The 21,186-nt window shown below is 36.4% G+C and overlaps 1 protein-coding gene across 16 annotated transcripts in view; it reads left to right on the forward strand.

The window, feature by feature from the left end:
• PTPRD (protein tyrosine phosphatase receptor type D) overlaps positions 1-21,186 on the forward strand; it is a 1,183,295-nt gene that overhangs the window by 715,164 nt on the left and 446,945 nt on the right. For all 16 annotated transcript variants that reach the window (XM_052700439.1, XM_052700447.1, XM_052700441.1 and 13 more), the window contains exon 7: positions 20,680-20,723. The gene's annotated coding sequence lies outside the window, so the exon portion shown is untranslated. The remainder of the gene's footprint in view (positions 1-20,679; positions 20,724-21,186) is intronic.

The raw sequence follows: 21,186 nt of genomic DNA on the forward strand, positions 1-21,186 counted from the left end.
AAGCACTACCTACAGAAAGCATGTTTGATCTGTGCAATAGAAATTACCTGGGACAGGACAGTGTGTTGATTCATGCAACATACAGCAATAATGTAATAGCACAGACTACAGAGCTTTAGGTTTTCAGTTACATAAAATTAATAGCAATGAAAATTGTGAATATTTCAGTTTACGGAACAAGAAGGTACTTGTGCAAGTTACATTCTAACTGCAGCTTTCTTGCAGAAAAAAAATCATGTGGGAACTCAGTTTGTCTTTCATCCTCATCCACTGTCAACAAGACAAAGTGGTGCAGTCTTCAGTACATAGTCATACACCTTGAGTTTGTTTTCCATTCTTGTCTAGCAGAGAAATGAAAGGAAAAATGAGATTTTTTTTCATGTTTTAACAGGTTTTATTGCTTATGTCACTGATTGGAACATCACAAACTTTCAGTATTCTCTCATTATTAGACACATCAGCTACATATATAGAAATGATACAGAATTCTGAATCACTTCTAGCTGGCTAAGTGTATGAATTGTATTTATATCTATTATATGAATAGCATCTTTAAGCATATAAATAAATGAAATCATTATTAATATTATAATGAGTGGAGCACTTTATATAGATAAATAAATCTGTGTGATCTTAGCTGCTTCAGGTGATTTAACAGTATCAGTAGTATTACCACCACAATGCAAAGATGTTATTCGAGCCCTATTGTGAATTAAAGTATAATATGTAAAATTCTACTGTAATTCATCCCATTATGTAAGTTTGAATTAATTCTGTGAATACTACAGGATAAGAAATGAATACATTTATCCAAGCCAGATTCCAACAAGGTTTTGCTATAAAATCTCAATTCTGAGAACCCCACTAGTGATTTCTTTAGTGGAAATACCCCTAACAAACATTTTTCCATTTATGTCCATCATCTTTCCCAAGTTTGTGGAGCAGTGCAACATGGAATTTCTAATATGATAAATGTTAGAACAATAAAAACTGTGTTTTGGAAGAACAAGTAGAATAATTCTTTTAAGCTGAAAACCTTAATTGCTTTTCTGACTGCATACATCTGAGAGTGTGAAACTGTACTACAAAAGATGCATTCAAAACGTAACCGTTATTACCTTCACATAACATGTGATGCCTAGTCATATATGCTTCTACAAAAGATAAATCTATCCCACTATGAGAGAGTTTCTATACTATTTAAAGGAATATTAGCAGTTTTTGATAATGCTGTACTTTACCAGGAAGTCACCAGCTCTTTTCTCCAAGAGGAGTTGCATGGAAACGTGCAACTGTAGGTCTACTTGGGACAGAAAAATGATTTGTGGTATCACAACGTGCATCATTTTACCTGCAAATAATGATTTGTTGGAGCTAGAATATTTAATCTGCATCAGTCTTGTTACAGGACTTCTGTTAGCTCCTTCTATGCAAAGGCCTTGAGACAGGACATAACCAATGTTATCTGAGGTACATTGTTATCTGTCTTGTTTACCTAGACGTGTCAAGCAGAGTCAAAAAGTGCAGAATAAAATGCAAGTTGGTTGTTATAAGAAAGGGGAGGAATCATTGTTTTTTTGTTCGTTATCTTTATTTCATGTTAAAAGACAGAGAGAGAAAAAAAGAAATCTCATGTTTCTGCTTATGTTATTTCTTCCAAGAAGGAATAATTTTATTTTTTAATTTTATTTATTTCCTTTGGAATAACTTCCATTACCAGGATACTTTAAAAGTCTATTCTCCTTATTTAGCAGAAAAAAATTTATTGACAAAAGTTAGCCCAGGAGGTTTCTGGTTAAAACATGTGTTTGTATTTGAAAGCAGGCAGTCTATTGACTGAGTCTAGCAATTCAAATATGAAGTATTTTGTTATGAGTAATTTTGTCCTGAACAATAGATACTCTTAATTTAAGAATTTCAATGCACAGTGAAAATAATTTTGAAACAGAACTGTGCAGAGATTAAGGACAGCAGTTAAAAGAGTCTGGGTATATTTTCAAAACAAAAAGGCAATAATAAAGAGAAAACATTAGGACTAAATGTCAGAATTCTGGTATTCTCATTCAATTGTAGTATTTTTTGTAATTGGCTTTGGTTCATTCTGAAGTGTAATTGCTAATGAGGACATTTAAGTTCAGCAAGTACACAAAAATAATTCTGAGATTTGTAAATGAATTTATTATGTTAGCAGAAAAAAAACCCTCTCATTCTTCAATAAAGAATCATACTTTCAGGTAACTAAGAAAACTCTGACATTCTAGATTGCTTTTTGGATGAAACAACATCTCAAAGTAAGAATTCTTACTTTGTAAGATTTTTATGTTAACAAAAAAATATATTTAAAATGATTGCTGCCATAAAATATTCAATTTCACTTTCACCTCTCACAAAATGCTACATTATCAGACATGTTTTAATAAAAGACTGTGACATTCCTCCTTCAACAGTAGGGATATTAATACTTATATTACCTGCCACTGGGAATGTTGTGAGAGATGGTTATTAATGCCTACAAAATGAAGCATTAGAGCAATAGAAAACATTGCAGCATTGAAATGTGAATGCAGGCAGTGCGCACATTTATGTATAATGAAAGTGTCATTTTCATTCTTAAATCTGAGTGGAAATTCGCATTCCATAATAACATATGTCAGTAAATGATCAGTAAAGCAAAACTCATTTAGATTCATGTCTGTTTTTTTGATTCCTATAAAGAGCTAGCTGGAGGAATGTATGTTTATGTAAACCAGGAATATCTCTAATTAGATTTAGCAAAAAATCTCATATCTATGAAGTTAGAATTTCTAAACTTGCTAATGGCTTAAAGCAAGTAATGAGTTAATTGATGCAAATTATTAAAGCAGGATTTGTTTGTTTCCCAGATCTCTAACAACTCTTTAATTGTTGTTTTGTATTTTTTTTTGTTTTATTTTGTTTTTTTGTTTGTTTGTTTATTTATTTGTTTATTAGTTTTTTTTCTTCACTGTCATGTGACTGAATATAAAGAGATTTTAGCCCTTTAGCATCTGCTATTACATTATGCTATACTGATCCCTGGAGAGCAAGATAGTGATATGGAAAGGAAAAGGAAATAAAGAGCAGTAGAGTAACTGTAGAAGATAATAGATTTTGAAACATTCTTTATTCCAACCATGTGTCAAACAATCCAACCAACCAACCAAATCCTGCAATAACAAAGAAACAGTGGAAAGCTGCTATGAAAATATGAACTTGAAGCAATGAAAAACACAGTTTAGAAAGTCAAAAATTCTCATTATTTTCAAATTCAGGCAATACTTTACTATAAGTAACAGGATTCATGCAACTTCAATTGAATAAGGATGCTGTCTCCAAAACTATGTGAGAGGAAGAGCAAGGAGCCAATCCTCCTGATTACCCTGTTAAGGCACATATGAGATGAATAGGTGATCTGAGACATCCAGCATGGCTTCACCAAGGGCAGATCATGCCTGACCAATCTGGTGGCCTTCTATGATTGAGTGACAGCATCAGTGGACAGGGCAACGGATGTCATCTACCTGGAATTTTGCAAAGCATTTAACATGGTCTCTCACCACATCCTTCTCTCTAAATTGAAGAGGTATGGATTTGGAAGATGGACTAACCAACAGATTAAGAACAGGTTGGCTGATCACAGCCAAAGGGCTGTGATCAATGGTTGTATGTCAGGATGGAAGCTGTTCAAAAATAGTGTCTTCCAAGGGCTGGTCTTGGGCCTGGCACTCTTCAACATTTTTATCAATGACATCATAGATGATGGAATTGAATGCACCCCCAGCAACTTTGCAGACAACACCAAGCTGAGTGGTGTGATCGATACATTGGAGAGAAGGGAAACCATCCAGAGAGACCTAGACAGGATGGAGAAGTGGGCCCATGGACATCTAACAAAGTTCAACAAGGCCAAGATTAAGGTGTTGCACTTGGGCCGGGCAATCCAAGGTATTTATACTGACTAGGGGAAGAACTCCTTGAGAGCAGTACTGTGGAGAAGGACTTGGGGGTCCTGGTAGACGAGAAGTTGGACATGAGCCAGCAGTGTCACTTGCAACCTGGCAGGCCAACTATGTTCTGGGCTGCATTAGAAGATGAGTGGCCATCAGGGAGAGAGAGGTGATTGTCCTCCTCTACTCAGCTCTTGCGAGGCCCCATCTGGACTACAGTGTCCAGGGACCCCAGCCCAAGAAAGATGCATGGCTCATGGAATGAGTCCAGAGGAGGAACACTAAGGTGACCAGAGGGCTGGAGCACTTCTCCTATGAAGAAAGGTTGAGGGAACTGGGCTTGCTTAGCTTCGAGAAGAGAAGACTTTGGGAGACCACACTGTGGGCCTTCCAGCATTTGAACGGAGTGCATAAGCAGGAGGTTATGACTGTTTACATGGGTTGATAATGATAGGACAAGAGGGGATAGTTTCAAACTGAGACGGGAGATTTAGGTTAGACACTAGGAGGAAGTTTTTCACTCTGACGGTGGTGACACACTGGGACATGTTGCCCAGAGAGGTAGTGGATGCCCCACTCCTGGAGGCATTCAAGACCAGGCTGGATGTGACTCTGGGCAGCCTGGTCTAGCAGTTGGCAACCCTGCTCATGCCAGGGGGTTTGAAACTAAATGATCTTTGAGGTCCTTTTCAACTCAGGCTGTTCTATGATTGTATGATTGTATGATTGTATGATTCTGTGATTCTATGATTCTCTGATTCTATGATTCTATGAAGATTGGAGTCAGTTTGGAGAACAGCAATCATGCCCTGAATGAGTTAGTGATCTTGAGGAATATAGATCTGGCAAAGTGCAATGTCAAGATCCTGAAGCAAGCAGGGGAAAGAGAGGTGAGGACTGAGAAGAGTACAAGGATTATACAACTGAGAACAGGGACAAGTCAGAAAAAAAATCCATAGAGAGCATACCCCCTCTGATAAATGAAAAGGGAGAACTTGTAACGATAAATGGGGAGGGGGGGGGAGGGGGAAGCTGAGATATTCAGCAAGGTCTTTGCCTCAGTTATCAGTGGTAATTAGTCTTCCCTCATATCTCATTTCCCTGAATAAAGATGAGGACTGAGGTAGTGAATTTCCTACTGCTATGACAGCAGAGCAGGTTTGAGATTACATGATAACAGGAAACATGTAGATGCCTGATATAAGCCAGTGATTTCACTTGTAGTCCATAAGGCTGACTGTAATCTGAATTGCACAAAAGTAGGCTGGTCAGCAAAGCAACAGGGGTGATTGTCCTGAGAGAGCTAACTTCAACTTTTTCAGCCTGTAGAAGAGAAAGCCCTGAGGAAATGTCATTGTGGCTTTGAGTACTTAAAGTGAGTTTAAAAACAGGGGAGAGACTAACATTTTACATAGGTAGTGATAGGACAAAGGAGAACGGATTAAAATAAAAGAGAGGAATTTTAGATTAGTTGTTGGGAGGAAATATTTAAATCAAAATGTGCTGAGCCACAGGAACAGATTGCACAGAGTTGTAGACGTTGCTGTCTCGCTCCAATTTATAGGAGGGAGATGAGGTTCTTTTAATATCTGTATACCTGGCGTGAGATTAAGAAACAATGGTTCAAATGTTGGTCCAACAAGCTATTATAAATCCTAATCAGGGAGACAGGGAAGGGAAGGAGGGTGATAGAAAAGATGGAAAAGAAGCAAGAATCGTATAAAGCGGGGATAGTCACCACCAGGATCCAGCGGTGGTCCTGTTGCATGACGTTTTGAAGGTCCAAGACAAAAGCAGTGGGGAGGCCTTGGGCAGAAAACAGGTAGCAAGAAGAAGTTGCAGAGCCAATCCGGGAGGAAGCAGCAGGAGTCAGTTAGCAGGCCCAGGAGAGTCAGCATGCAGGAATTCCGTGTGAGGAATCTGATGGCAGACAGCTCTGTTCTTCTTCAGCATCAAGGTAGAGTGCAGAGCAAGTCCAGGAGGAAAAGGCACGTTGTGAGGCTTCTCATGGCAGAAGCCTCTTCTTCTTCATGAGGAATCTGCTGCCAGAAAGCCTAAACCCCATGTAAGTCCCCTTTTTATCCTTCTTCTTCTGCCATCGTGGCATTGCTGGTTGCTTGGGTAAGAGTCATGTGCAGCACCTTCTGAGATGGCCATCTTCCTTGAGATGAGCCCACACAAAAGACTGCTTCACGGCCATTAAGCTGCGGCTTATCTCTCTCTTGCTGCTCCTGACCTTGTCCGTGTGTTCCTCAGACAAAGGATATCACAATCCTTACCCAGGACTTGTCCATCAGTGTTCTCCAGACAAAGTATTTCTCAACCCTTGCCTAGGACTTGCTTGGGCTTGTTCATCTGTATCCCCAGCAACCTTTCAGACAATGATGAAACAGAATAATATCTTAAAATCCCATCCTTGGAGATGTTCAAGGACAGGTTTAATGGGACCCTGGGCAGCCTGATCTAGTGAGTGACAAGTGTGCCCACAACAAAGATGTTGGGAATAGACAGTCTTTAATGTCTCTTTCAACCCAAGCCATTCTACACCTATGATTCTAAGGTTCCAGTATTTTATGGTAGCTGTTCATCAATGCTACATTTCTTAAATCTCTAACATAAAAACTGTTCTTTGAAAATTGTAGGTTTTAAACAATTTGCCCCACAATTTTCTTCTCTGTAATATCATGTTTATTCTAATTTTGCCTCTTCCCATTCTGGCACCCAAATATGGATAATTCTTTTGAAATCTTTCTCATTCTTCAGAAAAGTTTGCAGTTGGTTTTCTGTCATAGCATTTATTGTTTGCTTACTACTTTTAAAGGCTTAAGTTACAATGAAGATAAGACTATGTAAAGCATACTATCAGGCTGTACTCTTACTGAAATCAGTGGGAAATTCATTATCATACTTAGTTTAATAGAATAAGGCAGTATGGACACTCCAGCAATTTTAACCTCAATTCACACTGCAAATTTCTCAGCTTCTATTTTAGTCATTACTAATGAAACAGGATACATAGTAAACCAATTGTTTAAATGTCATAGCAATTCATTTTTTCATGTTGTGACGCAGAAATATTAAAGACTAACAATGAAGTAAGTAGATAACTTCTAGGCTCTTATAATGAACTCCTCAAGAAGTTCTATAAAATCCGTTCTGCTTTGCTGATATACTTCACTGACTCAGTTATGGTATAAATGAACAAAATGGAGCTAGACAGTAATTTTCAATAAGCCAATACTCCCTTTTCTTTGTCAGTCTATATTATTGACTGGGTTTCAAAGTCAAGAGAAAATCGTCACTTAGATATTTGTAAATAGATCCTCCTAAGAGTAACAATACATGTGTAAGTGATCAGCTTCTCCAACTAATTAAGTTGTAGCTGATGAGTGTTCGTGGTAGTCATCAAAAGCACCTATTTAATTATTCTGGAAAATTTGACTAGTATGAAGACTATTAGTATGTAGGAATAAAGATACTGAGATAGCTATCCCAAGGTCAGATGATGCACTCAAAAAGTCACTGACAATTTTAGGTGCTAGGTATTTTCTAGCATATAAATTTGAAGCTAGATTTTGGCCTCCTATGCACAACTATCAATTTCAGGGATTGTCTCGCTCCAATTTATAGGAGGGAGAGGAGGTTCTTTTATTATCTATATACCCGGCGTGAGATTAAGAAGCAACGGTTCAAATCGGTCGGTTGGTCCGACCAGTTTATTACAAATCTTAATCAGGGAAATGGGGAAGGGGAGGACGGACACTATTATGAATTAGGGTAATGGGGAAGGGAAGGAGGGTGATAGAAAAGATAGAAGAGAAGAAGCAAGGAATCTTTATAGGCAGCAAGAGGGACATAGTCACCACCATGGATCCAGCAAGGTTCGTAGTCTTTGATCCTCAGTAGTGGTGGGTCATCAGGCAGAGTTGTTCTATTGATGACGACGATGAAGGACTATGACGACCACGGTGATGATGGCCCCTTTTCAATAGTTTCAGATTCAAAGACAGTTTCAGCTGTCTTTGGAGTGACAGCTCAAATCCGAAGTGGTTGAGTCAGCTCTCCTTTGAGTGGCAACTTCTGGCTCTGGGATCCTTTGTTCCCATCTTCCGGGCCTTGCCAGCAGATAAGAGGGAGCAGGGATGCCCATCTGCATCCTATTTCTCACAGAACACGATGGTATCATTCCCCAATATTTCCACACCTAGCTGGAGCTGTTTAGTCACAGGCCAGATCTTCCGCCAGTGAACACTCCTGAGCACCCTCTTTCTCTCTTCTACAGAGCAAGCAGCTCTGGAGGGAGGGGCTTTCAAATGTTCCCAAAGCGATATCGATTGTCACACAGTTAGCACCCATCAGTTGCCTCCTCAACAAATCACTCAGAGTCTTATCACAAGAAATACCTCAGGAAGCAAGCTTTGAGCCAAAAAACAAAGAAGGATTCTCACAGGGATTAATGACAGAAAGAAAATTTTACATGATCATTTCACTATGTGAAAGACAGGGTTTTATTTCAAGTATCTAATCATCCAGATTTAGATCTAGCATTACATTCCTAAAAGTTTCACATAAATTATGAAAGTTCACACTGCAGATGAATTTTTTAAATTTTATCTTTGAAGGATGAAAGACGTCTGTAGTACACTATGGAAAATGACACTATCTACCCCACAGCCTGAAAGTCTGGGATGGGGAGCAGAATCAATCCCCTACAGTTCAGATGAAAATAGATGGAGACCTACTACTCCACCTGGACTCTCACAAATCCAGGGAACAAGACAAGATCCATCTGAAGGTGCTGAGGGAGATGACGGAGGTGACTACTAAACTGGCTTCCACCATCTACTAATGTTCCTTGAAACCAGAGAAGCACCAGAGGATTGGAGGCTTGTCAGTGTGACTTCCACCTATGAGAAGGGGGGTAAGAAAGGTCATGGGAAATACAGGCCTGTCAGCTTGACCTCAGTGCCAGGGAAAGTTATGAAACAAATCATCTTGAGTGAGATCACACAGTATATGTGGCATAACCAGGGGTTCAGGCCGAGAGAAGATAGGTTTGTGAAAAGCAGGTCCTGATTGACCAACCTGATCTCCTTTGATGGTCAAGTGATTTACCAGGTAGATAAGGGAAACATTGTCTACATAGTCTTCCTAGACTTCAGTAAAGCCTTTGACACTCTCTCCCATGTATTCTCCTAGGGAAATTCACAGGTTTTGATTTGGACAGGTATAATCTTTACTGGGTAAAGAACTGACTGGGGAGTTGGTCCCACAGTATGAACATGAATGAAGTTAAATCCAGCTGGTGAGGAGTCTGGAGCACAAATCTTATGAGGAATACCTGAGGGAACTGGGATTGTCTAGCCTGGAGAAGAAGAGACTCGGGGAAACTCTACAACTACCTGATGTATGTTATGGGCTGCCTAGGAAGGGAGTTGAGTCACCATCCCTGGAACAGTTAATGAAATTTTTAGGTGTGGTACTTATGTATGTGACTTAGAGAGGAAATATTGGTGGCAGGCGGATGGTTGGACTACATGATCTTAGTGGTCTTTTCCAATCTTGGTGATTCTGTGATCCTATGATCCTATGGCCCAAGCAGGAAGAAAACAGTATAGAATAAGGGGTGGATATTCTCCTGGTTTCAGGTGAGACAGGGTTAATAGCATAATAATGATTATGTTGTTGCTGAGGAATGGGAGTGCTCTGGGAGCTGGGTTGAGAGGGCTGCTTGGCTGCTTGGTCCCACTGTGATGATGTAGCAGGGTGGAGCCAGAACAGCTGGCTTGAATTAGGCAAGATATTATTCCATATCATGTGACATTGTAGAGAAGGATCTAAAGTTTCCTTTTCTATAGTAGAATGTAATTTTTGTCTCAATTCACGAGTTTTTTATTTCCAATTCTCTCCCTCATCTCCCCTAAGGGGAGTGAGTGAATATGTAAGTCATAAAAATGTATCACAAACAGAATATTTAACAAATGGTACACAGATAGAGGAATACAGCAAGAAAGTTATATTTGTTTCATTAATACCTGATAGTATACTACTGTAATTTTAAGTTTGAACTAGCACTTCTTTATTCTTTACTAGCCAAGTGATCTTAACAAGCCAACGCAGAAGGATTTTTTTTTTTTTTTTTTCCCTAGGATAACATTTTTTCTAGAATAAGAGAAGTGGGTACAGTTACAGTTCAACACCATTTATTGGAAAATAACATAGCAATCACAGGTCTCTATACTTCAGAGATTACATGAATTTCAAGATATTACCTGGAGGTTTTGGTACGTGACACTATAAAACATACACTTATGTTTGGATATGTGTGTCTACATAAGCCTTCAAAAGAAGAAAACACATCCTCTCAGAAATTTCTAAGTGAAAAAGTCCATGTGGATTCTCTAGGCTTACTAGCTGCACACACCACTTCTTATCTTTGTTCAGGCATGAGCTGTTTCTGAGAAGAAAGTTGGAAAAAATTGAACTGTTTTCTAAGGCATAGGGCTCATCACCAAATTTTTGTATGTCTCTGGTATTGATAAATTGCTATAGGTAAAGTGGAAACATTGACAAGACTGTACCCAGCTTTCACATCCTTCGCCTAAGAAAGGCAGTACCTGTTCTTCACTCAAGGCATCAGGCTGCGGGAGTTAGACAGCACAGTGTAGGCCCCTCCACTTACTTCAGAGTTATCACTTTGTAATACTAAGGTGTGTTGAATATGAAAGACAACTTTCATACATATATGTATTGTCACCAATACCATTTGTTGTCCTGGCAGATATAATGTGATAGATTCTAAGAGAGCTGTTGATTCTGATGTTTACTTAATCTATGAAATAGCTGAATTCTACCCTCATATCTGCAGACACTGAGGATTTTGACAGGAGATATCATTGTTGCTGTGTGATTCAATGAGATTTGCTACATGTCCTTTACTGAGAAGGTGAAAGGAAAATTTCCTGTTTACAGTGTAATTCTCTTTCGTGATGCCGGTGTTAATGTAACTTGAAGTTCTGCAGCATGGACTGCAGATCCATGCAGATCCGTCCTTACCAGTGCCTGTCCATTAAAAACAAAAACAAAAACAAAAACAAGACAACAACAACAACAACAAAACAAACACAAAACACCTGCATCCTTCTCTGATCTGTGCTTTCTGGGAGCTATTGTAATCCATACATAATGTTACTCGCAGTTAATTATATATTTTCTTAGTAATGAGTTTCTGCTCAAATCTTTTAAATAATTCTATTCTGGGCTTTGAAATTGCAAATATTCTATAATTTGTAAAAATTATGAAAGGAGTATGCATGGATCATTTTGTTTCCCATTAAAAATGAGGACATTTTTGATGGATGCAATATGGCAGAATATATTAAGATAATTGATTTGTGTTCATTCCAGTTTTTTTCATTTCTCAGCATGACCTCTGTTTCATGCATAGCAGAACAATAAAAAATGGATTAGTTTACAGACTGAGTACTGTCAGAGTATTATCTTTCTGTGAATTTATCTAGCCAGAATTGGTTTGTGCTTTGATATAAACCACAGTAATTTCATTTACTTGAATCAAAATCTCTCACTCAAATATTTTGTCATAGTCGCCAAGTAGGATTGTGTATGTGTCTCGTTTTTCTTTTTGTCTGTGTTTTTGTTTGTTTGTTTTTGTTTGTTTCATTTTTCACAGCTTTCTGAACATTTTTGTTTTTCTTCTGTCACACAAATACAATTGTTCCCAGGTCCCAACAGCTGGCAGTTACTGGCTGAAGGAATGAACAGGAAGACAGTGATGTTCGCAGGATTACAGAACAAGCTGAGAGGGAGGATTTATGCAGAGTTTTGTAAGCTTAGTGAGGCAGAAAATAGATTGGGGTGCAGAGAAGAAATAATGTGTCAATCAAAACTAAGAACACAGACATAAGCTTTTACAACACAAGGGCAGTCATGTGCTTTCTTAGCTTTTGTAACTTCAATAGTTACTTCTGAATTTGGATAGAACAGCAGAAAGATGTCTACAAAGATTCTACTCTTAAATGACTCTCTAGAAGACTTTCTTAAAGCCTGTCAAATTAAAGAACATAGCTGCACTGGAAAGAGTAAAAAATGGTAGAATGGCTTCAATTAAGGGTACAGAGGAAAGGAAATATTTTGCAGCTAAACACTACAGACTGTTTCCTTTTTAATATTTTTTTTCTTTAAATTTTTATTTTCGTTTCAACACAATCAGTTTTTTCTGTTGCATAGGTCAAGGCTTTTTACTCAGTACTGACAAAATCAATAATTATTTCCTAGTAATTAGTCTATCAAATCAGGATACTGCAATTGTTCCTAAAGCCCTCTCGTTTGGATGATTTATGTGTAGTGATTGCTGTTGCTTTCCTTCTTCTATTTGGTTTATAAGCAAGGATTGACACACTGTAATGACTAAGACTGACAAAATTAAGAGTAAAAAAAAGAGTAAAAAAAGTAAGATTAATCTATGAAATATTACTGGTAAGATTAAGCAAACTGCCAGAAAGGTATTAGGCTGTAATTTGAGTAGCACCGTAGAAAGAATTTCTGTTAAATACATGACACGCTGCAATTAAAGAACTTGCTCATTTGCATTTAGAATGTCTATTTCATTACATTGCTCGAAGAATATTCTTAGTTTCTTTTGAGGTAATAGTGCTCAGGTTTCCTAAATATTAAAGAAAGAAAAGTCTGAAACTATCTTTTTTGAAGGTAAAGTAGCAAAGATCATCTATCTCTGGTAGTCTGATCTACATACAGCGCTATCAGCTGACTTCAGCTATATTCCTCATTAATGGTTTCTTAGATTCTGCTGAATGTTTGATTAAGATTTATGTTCTCCAGTATATAATAAACACAATGTTTATTTAATAGTTCTACTGCTATTAAGTCAGGTTCTTTATTGATACTTTTATGAGTTAGAGCTTGTATGCATGAAGAGTAAGAAAAGTCACTTCGCCAATTTCTGGTGGATAAGAAATAATAGATCATCCAATTTTCCAAGACGTGTTTCTCCTATCTCATAACACCACACTTCTATCAACATATTTAGGTATTCGTGGCAGGTTAATATGGGGCATTTTTACCTGGCAACAGTGAAAGTCCTTAGCAACGGTGTGTATATTCACAACACTGATGTCATTTTCAGTGTCTAGTCACACTGAGCCAAAATAGAAGATCAGACTACAGAAACCTTTGGACAGTATATGTCAGAAATTTTCAGATACTATTTTTCCTTAGCAACAGTCTTGTTTCATTCCTTAGCAACTCCGAATACATGCAAAACTTTATTCTAAAGTTCAAAATTACCTCTTGGGAACAACTAAGAGGATTCCCATGTTAACTTTAAAGAAATTCAGTGTTTCAGTTATTCCTATGACGGAATTCAATACGGCATAGTATTGCTCTAGATCTATCCAGTATTTTATAGCTTGAGAGTTAGAAAAATTAAGACAGTTGTGCTATAAGTTAGCTTTATCATTCTATTTATCTACACATTTAAGCTGCCATGCTTTCACCGTTTCTTTTTTCTATATTTTTTCTATAGCATTTTATATTTACAAAAATCACTGCTTTCATCCAACAAGCTGTTTTCATTTTGCACATGCAAAATTTTATTATAATTGTTAGCAAATCCCTAAATACTAATCTGCTGAAACCTGTGAGGATAAATTCCCATCTTTCTAAAGGTAATAGGAAGACTTCTGCTATTTTATTGACATATTTTTTCTATGACATATATTTTCTATTGACATAGAAAAAAGTACACAAGTTAGTTTTATATGGTGAGCATTCTTTTTGATTGCATTTAGATTACAGCAATATTTTCATAATGTGACTGATACTTACCTTGTAATGGTTATTAACCCAACAGTGATTCTTCAGTGTATTAGCGTGCAATATGCTTTTCACTTTCTGTGAGAATCTGACTATTTAGTAAGCATTAATTTTCTCTATTTCTGGCCAAAAACATTATGGAATCTGTATTTGAAGTATTTAAAGAAATATACTAGCATTCTGCATTTTTCAAGAGAGAGTAATTGGCTCTTTAATAAAGTGTATTTGTATACACCCTAGAATTCAAGTGAGGAATGAAAAGGAGTGTGTGAAAACAGCTGTTAGTACTGTTTGTGTCTTCAGATTATTTCCTGTTTTCTTATTCCAATGTAATAACAAAACTTATTTAAGGCTCGGATGTAAACTGTAGGCCTTTAAGTTCTCAGTTCTGAATTCTTGTGCAGCCTGTGTAGTCTTCTTCATTGTATTTTTTTTCCTACAAAATAATTGTATGCACTCAGCACATGTACATCTGCGCACGTGAGGAAGTAAAATACTTTGTCACATCTAAGTGGCTTCAAAGAAAAAAAAATCTGACTCATAGAAACACCTTTTTTCATAGGGCATTTATAATCCAATCCTTACACTAAAGGAGTCGAAATTTATATTAGATAGTAAGCAGAAATTTCTTACTCATATGGTGGTAAGGTATAGGAATGGGTTGCCCAGAGAAGTTGTGGATGTCTTGTCCATTGAGACGTTCAAGGCCAGGTTGGATGAGGCCATGGGCAGCCTTATCTAGTGGGAGGCAATTCTGCACATGGTGGAGGAATTGGAACTAGATTATCTTTGATGTACCTTCCAATCTAAGCCACTCTATAATTCTATGATTCTATGACTTTGAACTATATTTCAGTACACAGATACACAGCAATCCTCACCATGCAGCACTAATCTTTTTCCAAATGCCATCTACAAATGACCTTCTTTTATATACACTAAAAAGGTATACAATATTTTTCTGCATCTGCAATCATTGCTGTCCTTTTTCTGTCATCAGCCAGACACAGAGAACATTGCTTATTGTTGTCATGGGCATGCTTTGAAATGCCTCCATTTCCCAGAGTCATTTCCACTTAAATAGACTCAATTTCAGCTTATTAAAAATAAGGCCATCCTGATCATAAAATATCCTCAAAGTAGCAATGAACTACAGCACAAAAGAAAAAATACTCAAATTCTACCTTAATTAAAAGCAGCATATTTGTTTTAATAAGAAAATATATGACATGTGGTAAAATAAATGACATCAATACTATTATACTTCAGTCACTCATATTGAAGTAATTCTAGTAACTCTACTAGTTTATCAAACTAGTATGTATCTTTTATTTCAGTGCTGTATATGTGCTTATACTTCTATATGTATGTCATGTTAATGTCTGAATATGTGCTGTGCTCACATTATCATACAAATTAATATTTTTCAGATGGAGAAACAAGTATACCTTACACATATACCCACACAAGTATACACTGATATAAATATATTCTCAGACACAGACAATCCTTAGGCAAGCAGCAGAAAATGGGAAATCTGACTTCAAGAATTTCTCATAATTAAAAAGAAATCAGAGCTTAACAATATCTTATTATGATATAAACTGCTGTTTTTTTCTATTCTTTTTGTAATCACTTCACATGTTTTTACCATCAGAATACTAAAACTATAAATTCTGAATATCCATTCAGAAGGACAGAGGGTGTCCTGCAATCCTTCATTTTGCAAGTTATGTATAATGAAATAGTAGTTTATCAAAAGTATTATAAAGTTAGAAATACTTCATAATGGCAGAGGTGTTCTAGCACCACTTACAGAAATAACAGAGACGTTACACTAGAAATTCAGTCTGATTAATTTATCTGTGAAGAAAAAAATAATGTTAGAGGAGTGATCAGTTTGTCACTTTGGGGAAAATAGGTGCAGGGTTTTAGGCTTTAAAAAATGAAACAGTAGGAAAAGTTATTTAAACAGATATCTGCTATGTCTATGAAATCGCAATTTTTTTTTTTTAATTCATTTCCAGTGTTGATTAAAGTCTCAATTCATGCCTTTTATAGACACTAAGGGAGATCATTCCATTGCATTCAGTAAACTTTCTAACCAGTCTTATGATGTCTCTGCTGCAATGGAAGTACACAGAATGCTGTAATTCAGATTTTAAAAGAAGTTATTGAGTTTCCAAAGGAAAAATAAAATAAATTAAAAAAAAATTAAATGCACATATCAAGAATATGATATTGTCAAGACAGAATATTAAATCAGTATACACAGATTTATATGTATATATAAAGATAAAAAATATAGATATAAGGATTGAGATACAAATAATCTCTCAAATTAAGAAAAGATATTTAAAAGCAGTTCTGAGATTTTTCTTGATTATAGCTAAATTTGGGGAAAATCATCAAACTGAAAATATGTCAGACAAAAATAATGCAGTAAGATGATACAGAAGTATATAAGTCATTTTGTTGACTGTAAACATTTTTAAGTGGGAAATTCTGGTGATATGTTCTTGGAAGAAAAAAAAGAAAAAGGAACAAAGTAATAAACTTTTATTAAGTAGGAAAGTTCTGTTGTGTTCTACAAGTCAGGAAAGTAACTTAAGCTGCTTAAAGCTGCTTAAAAATAGTCACAGACTTCTACAATGCAATTTATCCCAGAAGACTCAAAGATTTGCATGTCACTAATCAGACTGCAGCTGATAACTAACTAATTTTCTTAGACTATAGAAACTTTCCTATAGTGTATTTTGCCATTGATAATTTTACTGAATGAACTTCATTCCCATGCAGAGGACTTTTCCAAAGCTCATGGAAAAAAAACTTAAAACTTGCTCTGGAAAAAATTTAAGCATCTGATTATTTTTACAAGACTAAGAATCTCGCTTAATATTTAGCAGACTTGCTGATAAGTATAAAGTTAAATGTTCATAAATGTTTTGTGACACTTCTGGACTGAAATATGGGGAAAATCTATGCTCTAACCCTGCGATGACGTTCTGTCATATGTTTTTATGGAATTCTTTTTGCTGGAGTTTTTAGTCATTGTCCCACGTCTGTCACTGCACACACTTTCACCCCTCACTGCAAGAAAGACATTGAGGCCCTGGAGTAGGTTCAAAGAAGAGCAACAAAGCTGGTGCAGAATCTGGAGCACAGGCCTTTTGAGGAGCAGCTGAAGGAGCTGGGATTGTTCAGTCTGGAGAAGAGGAGGCTCAGGGGAGACCTTAATTCTCTCTATAACTATCTGGAGATAGGTTGCAGTGAGCTAGGAGTCGGCCTCTTCTCTCGTGCAACTGGTGATAGCATTAGAGAGAATGGCTTCAAGCTGAGCCAGGGAAGATGTAGTCTGGACATTAGGAAATACTACTTCTCTGAAAGAGTGGTCAGGCAGTGGAATGGACTGCCCAGGCAGGTGGTGGAGTCACCAACCCTGGAGGTGTTCAAGGAATGTTCGGATGTTGTGTTGAGGGACGTGGTTTAGTGAGAACTATTGGTGATAGGTGGATAGTTGGACTGGATGATCTTGTCTTTTCCAACCTTGGTGATTTTCTGATTCTGTGACTCTGTGAAAAGTCTGGCCCCATCCATTTGACTCTTTCATTTCAGATATTTACAAGCATTGATGAGATTGTCTCCCAGCCTCTTATTCTTCAGGCTGAAGAGTTCAAGTTCTCTCAGCTTTTCCTCATGTAGGAGATATTCCAGGCTTTGATCACCTTTGTGGCCATCCAATGGATGCTCTCTAGGAGATCCCTGTCTTGATTGTAATGAGGAACACTGAATTGGGCACAATATTCCAAGTATTCCGCAGCCTCAGAAGGGTATACTAGAGAGGGAGGATCACCTCCTTGTCCTGCTGACCATGCTCTTTCTTCTGTACCACTGGATACCATTGGCCTTCTGGGTCATAAAGGTACACTAGAAGGGAGAGGGGGAAAGAAAGGGAAATAAAAGGGTATTTTAGTGAGAGGAGAAGAGAAGGAATAAAAACACTGAGCTGTTACAAATCCAAGCAATATTTTTTAAAACAGAAAAATGCCATTATTTGAGAGAGGAAAAGAACTACTGAAATATTAAATAAAAAGAGAGAGTAAAGACTGATGATTGCTATAAAGAAAAGATTACATCATTTTTACTGGAAGATCTTCATAAGAAGTAAACATCCAAAGGGCAAATTCTGATTGAACCTCTTCTGCAGCACAGGTCTCAGAGCAGAGTTGAATGAGTGCTTTGAGACTATTCTGACAAGTGGAACAGAAATTCTTGAAGAGCTAAGAGAATACTTCATTTATATTAATTATATTCTAGCTCCCCAGTACAGTAAATGCTATATCTACTGTTTGCACACTAGATATTTTATTTATGAAGTGGAAGAATACTTAATTTACTTTTCTTAAAATATAGCTTTGTACAGAAAAAAAAAAATTAATACACTTGTATTATTTACTGTTATGTTTTTGTTTTTTTATAAATGCATGCCTTAAATTGTAGCTCAGTGACATTCTTTGACCCACTACGTGTGACACTATCGTTGGTCACTTGTAGGTTACTAGATGATTGCCAAAGGAGCTAATCCATGTGCAATTTATGGTTTTTACCCTGTCAGATTCACTTTTACTATTTGTGTGTGCTAAATTACTCATTCATTGAAGTATTCCCATAATCTGGCTTTAAGATTACACATTGGAAGGTGTATTTGAGGATCACAGGTTTTTTTTTATTTATCTCTTTTGAACTTACTGATGAAAGAAACAGCTAGAGTAGTAAAATATGCTCTCAATTACATATTTCACTGGATAATCTGGACGCATTCAGTGAGAGCACAGATATTGCAATCAAATCAGCAGTCATATTAACATATTCTGAATATTCAAATATAGCCTTAACTTTTTGACTCTTCATTTTTGTACGAACTCAATGTCTCACCATTCTCTGAGGGAGTTTTTTTCTGGCAAGCAACCTGACGCAAAATTTCTATGATGAAAATTTTTATTGTTATATCATAAATGTGTTGTTCATGCACCTTTTACAATCAAAAATATGCAAATTGGTAAATTATGTAATATCAAAGTCTGAATACCAGTTAACAATATTGTCCTCTTAAATATCTTTTAAGACAATAAGAAAAAGAGTAGTATTTTAGAGACATAAAAATTGATTCTCCTCAATATCTGTGAATCTGAAGTGGATCCAGAATCAGATAAAAATGAATGAAGAGTGAACTGAATTAGTTGAGCTGGGACTAGCACAAAAATTTCCAATAAAAATGAAACTACAAAGAGCCAAACAGTACAAAAAATTGTGTGATGATTACTGTGTCTCTTAGACCCTGGGGCATCTGCAGCACAGAGAGCACATGCTTGGATTCATTCCTCTTGATTATCTTCTTTCCATTTTCCTGTCTGGTGTTGGAGTCCCATAAAATAAGCTGAAATTGGCTTTAGCCATATCTCTTCTGTTCATTCTTATTCTTTGGCCAGCAATATGGGCAGAAAATGGGAGAAGGAAGCACTTCATATGTAGAATTTGCACATAGTTATTTCCTAACTAAGGGCAGAGTTCCAGCCTGAGGTCCAGGACACAATATATGTAAGTCAGCCTTCCCCCAACTGCTATACTATTGGGGAGTGAAAAAGCATAAAAGAAAGTCACTTCCAGTTCTCAGCACAGACTTTCAGCATTCACCAACTGGGTTTTCACAGCATGCCTCTGATTTCTAGAATTTAAAAAATATTGGTCTTCACTGAGGAAAATTGTGTACATCTACTTGCGTTTTTTTGTTTGTTTGTTTGTTTGTTTTTGTTTTTTTTTTGTTTTTTTTTGTTTTTTTTTGTAAAATGTGTGAAGAAGAGGAATCATTTAATCAAAGAATTTGATTGCTCATAACTTTGTCCAGTAACATCATGTCCCTGTACTCATATTATTTTGAGATTGACTGAGAACACAATAGAAAAGTGAGGATTGATAAATCTTATGTTGTGGAAAATAAACTCAAAGATTTCTAACCAGCACAAACTCTTATCTGCACTATTTCAAAACAAAAACAAAAGCAAAAGCAAAAAAAATGTTCCTAAAGTCCTTTCCCTTTATTTATTTACCAATATTATGGGAATCATTCTGAAAATATTTTCAATTAAATGAAGAAAAGAATACTGATTTTTATACTTTGAAATTCTATTCAGAACAGGAGTGTAAACTGAAGAGATTCTGTCTCTGTCTCTTGATCATGATGATGGATGTTTTGTCATTTGGAAGCCAATATGTCTGCTTAATAGAAAGAATCTGCACCTTTTAAGTGAAATTCATCCTTCAGGGCTGCCTCCACAACTCTCAGAAGGAGTGTCTGTTTTTCACTACCTTCAATGAATACTTGATTGGATTCTCTACTCTGTGTCTAATTTTATGTTTGATTTTTCTCAACTTAGATTTGAACTCAACTGTGTATATTGATTACACACAAAGAACAAGTATGATGCAGAGTAATTTTAAGTATCAAATGCACAGAAAATATTTGTTTTCCTACAGACTATGAAATTCAGTATCCATATCTCCATAACGAAAAAGATTGGATATACATATATATGTTAAAGACGTAACCAGAATCACAGTCTTTTGTATTGCTCTGAGTTACTATTACACAGATTGAAAACAAAGGAAGTATATTTCAATCTAAGTTGAAGCATAATCTTTGCTGATTTGGATTAGTTCTTCAACATACAGATTTTTTCCTACAGTTGGAGTCAAAAATCAGAAAAATGAATCTTACTTGTGATATTTTTTTTAATTTTAATTCCTTAATAAATGAATTTGCAATGCATTTTATGATGTTTCATTTTCTCCTATTTTTCCTTAGGTGAGAAAATTGGTGGACAGTGGCAAAATCAACTAAGACTCGAAGTAAGATATCACAGTGGTTATTGTTAGAGTACTTATTTATGTGGAAGGAATTATTTTGGATTGGATGTTTTCACATATTTAAACACAGACTTCCTTCTGCTTGGTAGTATTTAGAATGCCCTGAAAAGTGTATCCCTGTTGAAATTCAGGAATGTTCTTCTAGATGAGAAATAGAGCATACTGTTTGGATTAGTAGAGTTTGTAATAAAATCTTGTATGCAAGTCCTAAGGGGGAGAAATGAGAGCATAGGTGAGATTTTTTTGTCTTGGAAAAAGGGAAAGTCTTATTCCTAGAGTGTAACTGTCAAGGTGTGCTATAAATTATGTAGAAAATGTAGGGAATGAACTGGTTGAGTAACAGTATCAATGATAAAGTACACTTCTAGTGACTTTGTCTTCTACTATGCCTCACTCTAGCCTTTGTACAGTGAATGAATAAACACTGCACAAAATAAATGTGTGA

The sequence above is a fragment of the Tympanuchus pallidicinctus genome, unplaced genomic scaffold (genome assembly GCF_026119805.1).
Source record: "Tympanuchus pallidicinctus isolate F22 unplaced genomic scaffold, pur_lepc_1.0 scaffold4, whole genome shotgun sequence".
Classification (NCBI taxonomy): domain Eukaryota; kingdom Metazoa; phylum Chordata; class Aves; order Galliformes; family Phasianidae; genus Tympanuchus; species Tympanuchus pallidicinctus.